At 31.8% G+C, this 14,121-nt stretch overlaps 2 long non-coding RNA genes and 2 other non-coding genes across 7 annotated transcripts; all 4 read left to right on the top strand.

Annotated features, from left to right (window-relative positions):
• Positions 1–766: 766 nt before the first annotated feature.
• On the top strand, positions 767–3,205 carry LOC105166356 (uncharacterized). Of its 2 annotated transcripts, none has more exons than XR_016066296.1 (3): positions 767–1,046; positions 1,195–2,111; positions 3,058–3,205. It is a non-coding gene; the product is annotated as an uncharacterized LOC105166356 (long non-coding RNA). The 2 variants fall into 2 exon arrangements; XR_848167.3 differs by having other exon boundaries at positions 799–1,046; positions 1,195–1,323.
• On the top strand, positions 864–966 carry LOC148787524 (U6 spliceosomal RNA). The gene has a single exon (XR_016066532.1). It is a non-coding gene; the product is annotated as a U6 spliceosomal RNA (small nuclear RNA).
• Positions 3,206–9,497: 6,292 nt separating the features above from the next.
• On the top strand, positions 9,498–13,534 carry LOC148787522 (uncharacterized). Of its 3 annotated transcripts, none has more exons than XR_016066526.1 (2): positions 9,498–10,087; positions 13,152–13,534. It is a non-coding gene; the product is annotated as an uncharacterized LOC148787522 (long non-coding RNA). The 3 variants fall into 3 exon arrangements; XR_016066527.1 differs by having other exon boundaries at positions 13,107–13,534; XR_016066525.1 differs by having other exon boundaries at positions 11,490–13,534.
• Positions 9,582–9,684, top strand: LOC148787523 (U6 spliceosomal RNA). Its single transcript, XR_016066531.1, has one exon. It is a non-coding gene; the product is annotated as a U6 spliceosomal RNA (small nuclear RNA).
• Positions 13,535–14,121: the final 587 nt, after the last annotated feature.

Genomic DNA, 14,121 nt, shown 5'->3' with positions numbered 1-14,121 from the left:
CTAGTAGTTAAAATTGAGATGTCATGAACATATTTGGGGTCTCACAAGGTGTGTGGATATTTGTATCACTTTATATAAGTTATTATAATTTATTTATTATATTATGTATTAATTGAATTAATGTATTATTTTATCAAGATATTGATGTAATCTTATAATTACCCAAAACAGTTAATTAGAATAGTGACCCAAAACAAGGGTAAAATTTCATTTTAGTCCCTTACGTTTGATTTGAATTTTAAAATAGTCCGTGTCTTTTCACCTCATTTTAAATGAATATCTCCAATTAACATATATACTTTTTTTTAAAATAATAAGTAGTTTATAAAATTTAAAATTAAATGTGCACAAACATCTGAATAATTATCTAATGATAAATTCTTTTAATTAAAATAATATTATTTATTAAGTTAATTAATTAAAAACTTTGTAAGGGTATAATAATATTTTTTAAGTCCTCTCTTTTATGATAATATTAGCGTGGTTTCTACATACATAATATAATAATTAATTTTTTATATTTTAAAATATATTATAAATAAAAAATAAAAAATATAAATCAAAATATTATATTTAAAAAAATTAATAAGTACTATCGACATAATAAAAAGTTGGTGCAATAATATCACAAATCGTTGTAATTTTTTTCTTCAGGAATTAAAACTCATGGACTAAGGACGGAGCAATCTTCAATATAGGAAAACGACCAGCCTACTATCGACAGCTGCAAGCCCATATGCTTTATCCCAAAGCTTTACAAGCCCAACAGTCCCTGCCTACAAATGAACTTCCGTTGTATCCCACATTGCTCAAATACTGCGTCTTTCCCCACCTAATTTTGAAGCCTGTGGAAGTAGTAGAGTGTCCCTTCGGGGACATCCGATAAAATTGGAACGATACAGAGAAGATTAGCATGGCCCCTGCGCAAGGATGACACGCATAAATCGAGAAATGGTCCAAATTTTTTTTGAGAATTTTCAGTCTTCAGGTTTTGTGGATGGAAAGTTGATTTTTGCGGGATGGAAGTGTTTTAGGGTTTACTTGAGGTTGGTGTGATGGTAATTTCTTCGATTTTTAATTTAGTTTGTCTTGGTTCTTATACTTTCTTTTTGGATGGCTTGGTGATTATTCGGCTGCATCTCATACTTGAGTCAATTTTCGAGCTGATGAAGTGTGTATATGGTTTGTTATCAGTATTCATTACGGTGAACCAAAGGAGGATTATGCCTTGCGGCTGGAGCTGGAGGGGTGAAAACCTTGTTAACAATTTCAGATTTCTTGGTTTTCGATCATCTTTGACAGTCGTGAGATCAGGCTAGATAGGTAAAAAAACTATTTGATAAAATGCATAGTTGATTTTTTGATATAGGCAAATACACTTCAGAATGAGAAGGTGATGCATTTCCTGAGAGCCAAACCATATTTAGGTCCTTGGTTTTTTAATGCTTGAAGCCAGTTGATGTAGAAGTATGATACCGTATATTTCTGCATATGATTTTGCTTGGAACACTGAGTGGTCCTTTCGGAATTGGTGTTTATTGGTGTAGCTTCCTTTGCTGACATTTCTCTGCTCAGCATGTTATTGATATGTGATGTCTGAAATAGTGAAATTTCAACTGCAAGCTATGTAAATAGGAAAAAGATCGAGTAGAATGTCGATTTGAGTTTAGATGTAGATTAATCTGATCCTCCTTTTCTGAATGTGCTGTGGGACTCCAGAGCGTTCTTGCATCTTCTTTCCTTTCTATCTTCAGAAAATCAAGAACCCTGAAATGCTCAAGAGGATGGTGAGAATAATATAAAGATTTTGTGTAGTTTAGTGTGGGAACGTTTGATGAATGTCATGCATGAGCGATCAAGTTAACATACTGAATTTTATTGTAGTTGGTATAAGCATGTTGGATATGGAAACATTAGGTTGAGAGTTCTTGTAACAGGTTTCTTAATCCCAATCCCAATAGAAGAAATGCTTTCTATCACATGCCTTGATGGTAGTGGAGATAAATGTATTGGAAAAATGGCTAAAGACAGAAAACAAAATGCATATCAGCGAATGTTGACTGATATACCATGAACACTTATAGGCAGACAGTTGGATCATTTACAGGCTGGTAAGATACTTCTAGATCCATCCTCTTCGCATCAATTTTTATGTTTTCAAATGTGAATAGAATGAATAAGTTTAAGTTGTATCTATAACTCATTGCTTATGAACTCTTAGGAAACTGCAGTAGATTGCTTGATTCTATCGTTTGTCTTTCTTTTTCAGCTTGTTAAGTGCATTTATAGTTTGAACATGACTCTTCTCACTCTTAATCTGCTAACATCCGACAGGGTTAAGATTATTGCATTTTGTATATCTTGATTTATTTATCCTTTTGAGAGGGAGGCTTCATGTAAAAGTAGGTCACAATGCTAAGAATCGGGTGCAAGACCTTATAGCTTCCCTTTTCAACAATATCGCTGTGGATTCAATTTCGAGTACTTCATGATACAGCAAAGCCTTCTGCCAGTATAACTGAGTGCTTAAGCTAATAATTCAAAAAGAAAATAACATTCTAATACACGGATGGGTTTCAGTAAAGAGTTATTATTTAGCAATTGAATTAAGAATATAAGATGAATTTGGGGATTGGATATTATAAACAAAAATGTGCAACCTTGATATTGGGTTCAGACTTCAAAAGCAATCCAAGAGGTCAAAGTCTCATGAATGAAGGCTAATGGATTAAGGGGAATCTGCAAACTTGGCAAGAGGAGTTTTTGGAGGACTATTTGGTATCTGAAGGCAAACTGCAAGCTGTAACTAGACAATACCGTATCTGTCTATGAGTTTCTATTTCCAAATTTAAGGATCATTTCTTCTGTTACAGAGAGTTTGAAAGCATACCCAGAATTATATAGCTCTTTGGAGACCTAATTAATGAAGATTTATTTTCAGCATATTGGTTATTGGGACTTTTATTTTGTAATCATGAAGCACCAACCTAGACACCGAGCAATGGAGTGCATCTTAGTTAGACCAAGTATTATGACTTTAATCTTCACTATTAACAGGGATTTTCTCTGTCTCCACCAAGTAATGCCTTAAAAGACCAAATGCTTCCTTGCTACTTAAATTGTAATGAGCAACCTGAGACTCCACTCTCATATTGTTAAGAGCACGAAATGCGAACTGGTTTGATGCTGTGGCAGTGTCCGTCGAAGTAAGTCGACCCGTTTCTTTCTGGTTTCTCTAACTTTTATTGCTCACGACATATTAAATCGAAATTTATTGCTGATGCTATATAACAATTCTGATTTATCTGGAACAGGTCGAAGCAGAGAAGCCACATCCTATGATATTCTTGAAAGCTTGTGAATTCTTGGAAATACAACCTGAGGATGCTGTACATGTTGGAGATGATCGAAGAAGCAACGTACGCAGTGCCAGAGACGCCGGTTGTGATGCCTGGCTGTGGGGCAGTGATGTTAAATCCTTCAAGGAGGTATTTCAAGAATTTAGTTCTTTGACATGATATGAGTCTTTATCGTTCAATTACCAATGCGTACTCGGTCGATATCATGTGAAAAACTACTCAAATTTGGGTGCAGAATCTAAAACTAAGCTTCTTAATGCGCACTTCAATCAATGTTTTTCTTCATCTCATCCTCCCTATTCCTATCTTTTTCCTACTGTTTATCAGGTTCACTACTAAATAATCACGAGCCAAGAAAATTGCTTCGACTTATTCATTTTCTGATAAGATTGTTGCTATCAAACATATCTGAACGTTTCCATTTCATCTCCGGTTTCAGGTTGCTCAAAGAATAGGAGTTCAGATGTGAGTGAATATGGAATTTCGCTTCGGGTAGAGATGCTGGCAGTGTCTGAGACGGCATCGTTGTGTATATCGTGGCTCGCTTCCATCTTGTTTTTATATCAGTACGAGGGAGATGAGAGAGTCCATTGTAGAGTTAGAATAAAGAGCATAACTTAACTAGCTTTTCAGTCTTTCTGGTTATTTGTTGCAAACTTCATCCAGCTTGTGTGATGGCTGCTTGTAAATGTTCTCTTTAGTCCTGCCTTCCTGAAAAAATTGGCTTCCTTATACTCAGCGAGTGGTTGCTAAAATTTTTGTGTTTTTAAATAATTAATTTTTGTAGAAAAAAATTGAAAGTTGCAGCAAAATTAAAAGTAGTGTTTGTAAGAGGTAAAAAGTAGATAAAAGCAAAATCGGGAAAAATAGCTTATAAAATAAAATTAATTGATTAAAGGCTGTTTAGTCTTCATGTATTAAAAATATTATTTTTGTTTAGTATTTGCACTTGTCTTTTGTTAATAATAAATTATTTTTTCTAAAAAACAATACATTTTATTTCAATTAGTATAATTCATACTTGCCATTTATATTATTAAAAATATTGACACTAATAGAAAAAGTTAATGCTTAATTCAATAATGTTCACTTGAGTAATATAATGGTACATTCATACACAATAAACAAATTGCATTATTGAAAAAAAAAATTGATTTAATCATATCAATTTAATTTGCATTTTTCATGATATGTGAATAGTATCAAAAAATATAGCAAATAAAATTTAAAAATATTAAATATGTGAAAGCATAAATTTTGTTAGTGATAGATTATCCAAATTATTTGAATTCCAATATTAACTTTGGATGTCCAATTTTGGAAATAAATTAAAAAACGTGAATTTAAATTAAAATTATTATAACGAGGGTAAAGTAGTGTAAAAAAAAACTTGATTTGTCTATGAAAAACTCGAAGGATGCTTTTACTTTTTGACTTAAAAGTGTTTTTTTCAACAGTTTAGATATAGAAGCTAAAATTTCAAACACTTGAAAATTATATTTTAAAGTCAGAAGCTAAAAATTGCTTTTCAAAAGCTCTTGCAAACAATACCCTATTGACATTAAATTAACATTAGGGAAAATTTATTTCAAGGCGTTGTTCCTTTTAAATTATGTATCAATCTATATTATTATAAAAGTGTCTGCAAGCACTTTAAAAAAATACTTTTTAACTTCTAACTCCTAAAAAGTACTTTTGAAGTGTTTGGGATGCCAACTTTTGCTTCTGAAACAGTTAATGAAAACACTTTTAAGCGTAAAAGCTAGAAGCACCTTGGGGGTGCTTCTAACTACTTTGATTTTTTTGTAAATATAATTCATCTTTATTTTTTATTACTATACCCTTATTATAATAATTTTAATTCAATTTTACCGTTTTTATTATTTTTAAAGTTGTATATGTAAAGTTGATATTGAAATTTTTAAATAAATTGAATAATTTAATAATAACTAAATTTACTCACATATTTATTTTATATTTTATTTGCTATATCATCTAATTATATTATTTTATTTACATACTATTATTTTATTAATTAATTAAAAATATATTTTTTTTTTGCAATCATGCAAGTTTAATAATTGTGTATAATTTAACAATTATATTACTTAGTAGGAGCATTATTAAATTAAACATATACTTTTTAATATTTAAAAAAATAAATATGAAAGATACTAATTGAAATCAAATTTTTTTAAACTTGACATACAATTTTTTTTCATATCTTTCATATGAAAGATACTAATTGTATGATTTTTGTAGAAAAAATAAATATGAAAGATACTAATTGACATACAACAAGTGAAATAATAAGCAAAAGGTTGTATTTTTTTTAACACATAGGGACGAAATGGTTTTTAATCAATTAAATTTATTTTAAAAGTGATTTTTCTCCAAACACTATTTAATTTACTTTTTTCTGCTTTTTATTTTTATTTTTATAAATAATACTCACTTTTGATTCTACTACAACTTTTAATTTTTTCTACAAAAATCACTTCTATAAAAGTAGAAATTTTTGCAAACACTCCATATATATATATATATATATAATTTTTTATCGTACCGACTTTTAAATATTTAAATTTACCCTTTAATTCATTTCTTCTCTTAAAAACAAATTAGTCGGAGTAGTAATTTTAATATTTTTTAATAATCTCATAATTATAAAAAAAAAATTCTCTCTAATCTCATTTTCACCTTCTTTTTTTCCCTTTTTACAGACTCTTTTCTTTCTCATCCCCTCAAGCATGATCCTTTTCTTTTTTTACAAAATTATTTTTCCCTTCGTCCCACACCAAAATTCTTTTTTATGTGTTCGTAGAGACAACGTGCCACAATAATTAATTTATTAAATTAAATATTTTAAATATATTGATTAAATTAATTCCATTTTGAAAATATAAATATCAATCAAGGAAACCCTCCTCATTTTCTTTTTTCTTGTTTAATATTCTCCCCAATAACTCCATGCTAGATAGTTGGATGATTGTTATATGTATAAACCAGAAAGTCACTTGCTTATTAACAAATTGGGAGTTTGTAACTCCACAACACAAAACTTGTTCATTTTTATTTTAAAATTTTGTGTATTTTCTATTAGAATATTTATGCACAAATACTGCATGTTATGAAATCGAGTTTAGATGATTATTATGTGATGATTCTATATAGTATTTATTTTTTTATAAATGTTATAGAGGATAATATGTAAAATTGATAAAATAACCCCATAATTGGACAAAAATGGAAAAGTTATATGGTCACATCACAAAGTATAAAACATTTAAATTTTATATAGATCTTACATTTGTATAATTTGAAAATATATAAGTTTTTAACCATTTTAAGTTGTATATAAATAAATATATATCCAAAATAATATGTAATATAAAATAATTTAACAAATATATATCTAATAACAAAATTAATAAGATATATATATTTTTCCTGCCCCAATATAATTATTTTAGCATTGATGATTCACAGGGGAAATTAGAATCCAAAAAGGCATTTTTATAGAAGGAAGTGGACTCTTGATCCTAATTGACTCACGAGATTTCATAAAATTTGTTTTATTTTCTTTCATTTTTTCGATGCTTTATTTCATTAATAAAATTTGCCTTTTTTTCTTTGGAAAAAATAAAATATGGCCATTTTTTCTACAATTGAAACAGTTCCCTCCCTCATCCACCTTCTTGCCGGTGGCGCCCCTCTCCCCTGTGAGGGACGAGAGATCATGATTTAGTTCTTGGTGCGGACCCCTTTTACAGTCTTAGAAGTAGCTTCTATCTCTTTAGTAATTTATAAAGTTCCCAAGAGGCCTATTATAAGAGAGATAAAGAAGAGAAAGAAGCTACTAAATCAATATATCAACTGAAGAACTCATAAATCCAAATCCGGACAGTAACTCATTAGCTACAATAGCTCAATTAACTCATAGCTCCTAGCAGCTAGTCCAATGGGATAAGAGCAGTAGCGCCCAACCATTCTAGTCACCACCATTTTCCTCAACATTGCCGCCTGATTCCAACCATTTTTCTCCACGCACACAAAAAAAAAAAAAAAAAACCTCCATCTTATATCTATATTAATTTCCACACCAAAACATTAGGGAAAATATACCTTAAATAACCAAAAAGTAAGAATCGAAACTTGAAATAAAAAGAGTCGTGGCTTTTTTTAAATTTCCATACAAATGGAGGACTCAGGTTCTCATACACAGGAGCCATGGAAGGAGGAAGAAGAGGAACACAGTGTTTGTGGAGTGTTGAATGAAAAAATAAATTGACAAGTAATTATTTAACTAATATGGTGGTTGGAGTCACTAAATTCAAATTAAGGGCTTAAACAGAAGAAACGATAAAATTGAGAGACAAAAAAAGGACACAAAAATTAATCACCATTTTGTCGATCGTGGTGATGGGCTTATACCACCCTTTTGGATCAGACTTGAATCTACTGATGAGTACTGGGACTAGTGTAAATTTTTCAAGAGCTTCGTCCATATGACTAGTGTAAAAAATAAAATAAAATGCCAAAGATAGTCAAAACGAGCAACCACGTAGAAAAATAGGAAGAACTCGTGTCGATATTACTTACGAGTACTTGAGTGCATGAAAGAAAGCATGTTAGAATATGTCTGCTTGTTTTTACCTACCTGATCTCTTGTTCATAGGAGGATGATGAGAGAATCTAAGGATTTGTTAGTCATAATCCATATTTATCATAGCTGTGAGATAGGTTCCCTATCATGGGAGTGTAGTGCTCCAAATGTATGTCGGTGCTCCTTACAGGCAGGATAGTGTTTCCAGAGCTATAAATGATTCGAGTTGAACCAAGCTCCAAAGTTTATTGAACACAAATTTTTGTTAAAGTTTGATTTGTTATGTTCAACAAATTGAGTTCAAATGAGTGTTTATTGATCGATTTCAATTGAGTATCGAATAACTTGATTTCTTCTTCAGGTCTAAGTGTCTCTAGATTAGCAAGCAAATGCCACAACTAGGCTGGTTATTGGACCTTGATTGCTGGGTTTTGAGTGCCCTGACCCTTTTGTTGGGCCGATGCTGGGCCACCAGCTATCGTGGCTAGGACGAATGTCGGGCCTTGCTCGATAGACTTTGGACTTTTGCTAGATGGTCAATGTGAGCCTTGAAAAAATTAATGCACTAGGTGTAAAAATTAAAATTTTTAAATTCAAATTCGTCGATCTAAATATAATATTAAAATAAAAATAATACATATTTACCTATAAATATAGATACTAATGATTTGAGATGATGTGAAATGGATAAAAAATGAGTAAACTTATGTCTTTTCTATGCTATAAACTACTCAAAATTATGCTAAAGTAATTACGTCGATAATTTTAAAATAAAGAATACATTCAAAACAAACAAAGAAATAATAAACTACTTAGACATATTTATGGAATTTCAACCTACAATAATTTTTTTTTTTTGTTTTATCGTAAGATTCTAATATGACCATTTGAGCAAAACCTCATTCACGAAAAGATGCTACATTGAGGGCACCAAAATAGATGCAGTAAATACTTCATTTTTTGAATATAATAAATATTCAAAATAAGACAATCGTGATTTTTTGTTTTATTTAGATCCGGTAATGGATGGATATTACTCTACCCTAACACAAACCTAATAAATATTTACAGTTGAATCTGGGTATTAAGTTTGTACAATTGATGCTTATCTATACTCTATTATCATTGAAGAGTTTTTATTTTTTTAATATTCTTAAGTTTTTGTATGTTATTTTTTTTTATTTTAATATTATTTTACCAATTCTTTTACTTTTTTCGTTTTTTATTAACTTGCAATTTCTTCTCTCAACTCCCACATACTTTTAACTTTTTATATCTTTCTTCTTTTAACATTTTTAATTCATTCAATTAAAATTTATATTTAAGAACAAAAATTAATTTTTTAAATTATTAATCAATTTTGCAGAGTCATTGAAATGTACCACATGCATTATTATGCAATTTATTTATTGTTAATGCTGTTTCTAAATAGCTGAATTGATATCCATTTTCTATCAAACTTATTTCGTCAACTTTACATACAAAAGACCAGACCAGCAGCCCATATCAACTTTACATTTCGGCCCAAGCATTTGAACTTCCCTTAAACATTCCCACATCGAACACATGTCAAACATTTTTGTTCCTCATGAGCGGCCCTGTGCTGAGAGTTGCTTGTCCCTTCGGGGACATCCGATAAAATTGGAACGATACAGAGAAGATTAGCATGGCCCCTGCGCAAGGATGACACGCATAAATCGAGAAATGGTCCAAATTTTTTTTGGAAAATTTTCAGTCATCAGGTTTTGTGGGTTAGAAAGTTGATTTTTGGGGAATGGAAGTATTTCAGGGTTTGTTTGAGGTTGGTTGTGATGGTAGTTTCTTCGATTTTGAATTTAGTTTGTCTTGGTTATTACACTTTCTTTTTGGATTGCTTCGCGATTATTCGGCTTCTTCTCATACTTGAGTCAATTTTCGAGCTGATGAAGTGCGTATTTGGTTAGTTATCAGTATTCATTACAGTGAACAAAGGAGGATTAGGCCTTGCAGCTGGAGCTGGTGCCGGTGGAGGGCAGAATTCGGCTGAGGGTGGAAGCAGTCGTCGGAAACCTTGTTAATAATTTCGGATTTTTGGTTAATGTGGCTTCGATTATCTTTGACACTCGTTATGCTGGCAAAATAGGTAAGAAACTATTTGATAAAATGCGTAGTTGATTTGTATATATATGCAAATGTACTTCAAAATGAGAATATGATGAACTTCCTGAGAGCCAGATCATATTAGGTGCTTGGTTTTTTTATGCTTGAAGCCTGTTGGTTTAGAAGTATATGCAGTAATATGGTATATTTTTTCATATATTTTTTTTGTTGGGAACATTGAGATTGTTATTGATATGTGATGTCTGAAATAGTGAACTTTCAACTATAAGATATGTAAATAGGAAAAGATAAAGTAAAATGTGGACTTGAGTTTAGGTGTAGGTTAATATGATACTGAAAAGCACTTTTTTCTGAATGTGGTATGAGACTCCGGAGTGTTCTTGCATCCTCTTGTTTTGCTATCTTCAGAAAGTCGAGACCTCTGAAACGCTCAAGAGGATGGTGAGAATAAGATAAAGATTTCACGTAGTTTGGTGGAAATGTTTGATGAATGTCCCACATTAGTGATCAACTAACGTACTGAATTTTGTTGTAGTCGGTATAAACACGTTGGTTATGGAAACATTAGGTTCAGAGTTTTCCTAACAGGTTTCTTAATCCCGGTAGAAGAATTGCTTTCTATTTACTTCCCCAGAGCCACTGTGCTTGTATTCACTTTTGGTTACGCTGTTCTCCATTGTTTACAAGCCTGGATGCCTGTAGAGATAAATGTATAGGAAATCTAGCTAAAGACAGATGGAAAACAAAATGCATATCAGACGAATGTTGACTGATATCCCATGAAGACATATAGGACAGTTGGATTGTTTACAGGCAAGTAAATATGCTGCTAGTGTCATCCAGTTCTGCTGCAATTTATATATTTGCAAGTACGAATAGAATGAATACACTGCAACTGTATCTATAACTCATTGCTAATCAACACTCGGGAAACTGCTGCAGATTTTGTTGGTAAATCTTCCAGAACACACACTTGTTAGATGTGTTATCTTCTATAGTTTGTCATTTTGGTTATTAAGTATTGTTTGCCCATGACTCGTCTCATTGTTAATCTGATAACATCTGGTTGCAGAGCGAAGATTATTGCATTTTGCATTATCTTGATTTTTTTTTTCTTTTAAGAGGGAATCTTCCATGTATAATATGGGTTAAGATATTAAGAATCAGGGTATAAGGCTTGCAGCAACACTTTGTATAAGGCTAAGATACTACAAATCATTTCTTCTACAGATAGTTTGAAATCATACCCATAAGAGTCATAAGAATAATGAAATGTGAAGTATTTCTCTGTTACACTTTTGCTTTTCTTCTTTCTTCTCATTTTCTCAATATAAGTATTTTGCTTGGAAGCTGGACCCCTTCAAAGGACCGAAAGTGATGGATTTAAAATTAAATTGAATTTAATTTATGTACTTTGAACACAGGCTTGATATTTGAGAGCCTAGTCCACTTTAGACCAACTCCATGACTCGGTTTGACCTTGTTTAGGTCAAATAAAAAGGTTGGTTGATTTTAGAGGGTGATATCGCTGAATTTTTTGGTGTTAGAAAGCTGAAAATTTCGATTTACGTTTCTTGCATCCTCTCAATTTTCTTGATTATATTCTAGGCATGTGTATTATGTTATTTTACATCGAATGCTTGGAAAAGATGAATGATACACCATCAATCGGGTTCTTATGCTTTTGATTTCGTTAGTTTTCTATTTTTCGCGCTTCTTCTGCGCTTCCTGGGCCGATCCGCTTCCTACATTTGACGGGTTATAAACTTCTCCAAATCATGCTAAATCAATTGTATTGAATGTTTTAAGGGTGGATAGCAATTTACCCCCTGTCATATTGAAAATGAGCTTATTACCCCCTATGAAAAAAATATAGCAATTTAACCCCCCTATATTTTTTAAAATGAAGCAATTTACTTCCTTATACAGGGAGGTAAATTGCTTCATTTTAAAAAAACATAGGGAGGTAAAATGTTATATTTTAAAAAAAACAAGGAGGTAAATCTCTATTTTTTTTTTTATAAGGGGGTAATTTGCTTATTTGTGATATTATAATGGGATTGCTTGCATTTTTTCCAATGTTTTAAATGAAAGAATACATTCAAAATAAACAAAGATATATAAACTACTTAGAAATAAATATATATCCATATTTATGGCACTCAAACCTATAACTATGTTTTTTATTGTAAATTTTTAATCTTATCGTTCAAGCAAAACCTCATTCACAGAAAGATGGTGTATGCACTAGAAAAAGATGTGGTTTTTAACTAGGGTAATTACCATGGTTAAAAATAAAAAATGTTAAAACTAATTAACCACGGTAGCGTAACGCCGTTGGTTTGTAAGAAAGGTTAAAACATTTGTTACGGCTAGCAAATATTTGGACCATAGATAAAATTATAGCAAATATTGATTAAAGTGATAAAAAATTAAGTTTTCACATTAATTTTATGTATCATATAGATAATATTTATTTACTACGATTGTTAAACCATAATAATAATAATATAGGGAATAAGTGATCGAGTGGACCAATCAAAGTGCATGTAATAAATATTTCCTTTCAAAATAAACAAGCTATGAATTGTTGTCTTCTGTTTTTTTAGCAAAACACCGCCTCGGCGGGAATTTTATTGATTATTAAAATGTAGTTCAATTCTAAAAGTTATAAACGAGGAGTACTTACTCTGTTTACAAGCTCAAGTTCTATGGAACTCTATCTATTCTCCATGTTAGATATGGAGATCTATCTAATGTATTACATTCTTCTTGAAGCGCTTAGGAAATTAATAGTTTGATCCACTTCAGTTCAAGCTCTGTCATCCATGCACTCCATTGCTTCGTCCCCTGTCGTAATTTTTGTTCCGGCAGCATGATAATATGCTATAAATATAGGTAACTGCATACAAAATGAATTTCCAGCAAGTTGGTGTAATGTTGCCTCATGTGTGTTGGTCGCCAGCCTTCATTCTTCACGCCTCTTATCTTGTCACTAAATTCTGCATCTAACAAAATTCAGAAGCTTTTCTGTGTTTAAGTTGTTCTGCAGTCCTTTGAAGTCTGACTTTAAGCATCTCTTGAAGACATTTCGCTGCAGCTTCAGAAACTATACTCAGTCCCAGCAAAGCTTGTATATTCCAGTTCACTGCATTTGGCAGCAATTCTCCTTCGTTCTCTGCTTCGCTAAATCATGCACACTCCAATCAACAACAAAGTAGTGCTACTTGCTGCTGCTGAAATTCCTGCACCTGCTAGCCTCTGTATATTTTAGATTTATTCGCTTGCCGCTCACCATTCTATATTAACTCCCTGTTTATTGTGAGACAGCGCATGACTTCTGGTTTATTAAGTCCATCACAGCCGCTGTAAGTCTTTGCTGCTGCATCTACTTTGCCTGTAAGCTGGACTGCTGCTACTAATCTGCTGCATGTCGTAAATCTCCACAAGTGCTGTGACTAAAACTGTATCTCATGTCTGCTACACCTCCTCTGCTACCATTAGAGTAAATTGCAATCTACTTACCTGTACTATGAAAAATAGGCAAACAACCCCCTTATGAAATAAAACAACAATTTATCCCCTTGTGTTTTTCAATATTTAAAAAACGAAGGAGGTAAAATGTTATTTATTTTTCATAGGGGGATAATTTGCTCATTTCCAATATCACAGGAGGATAAATTGCTATTCACCCTCTACCGTTACCTGTGGAATAAAGCTGCAACTACAGGTCCACATAGAGCATCAATGTTTAACATGCCTATTCCATTCAAGCTCTAATCTGTCATCTCCCTACACATATCAACACCGCCTACTGTATATGTTGAATTAGGGGTGCTGCAATTTAGCCATTCTGATAATACAATAACAGCCAAGCCTCACAGAATTAAGCTCAAGCCCAGTTTGTAAATACCTCACTGTATAAATACATCAACTGAAATCACGTTTAGATATTATCATTACAATTACGCATCAATTTACTTTCAGACCCTTACCTGTATTAAAGCACAAAAGTGTGCGTGCTATACTAGATCGAAAATCAGCTGGTAGACATGC

Source organism: Sesamum indicum, linkage group LG7 (assembly GCF_026168435.1).
Source record: "Sesamum indicum cultivar Baizhima isolate 11 linkage group LG7, ASM2616843v1, whole genome shotgun sequence".
NCBI lineage: Eukaryota > Viridiplantae > Streptophyta > Magnoliopsida > Lamiales > Pedaliaceae > Sesamum > Sesamum indicum.
This window is presented reverse-complemented; position numbering and strand designations above follow the sequence as displayed.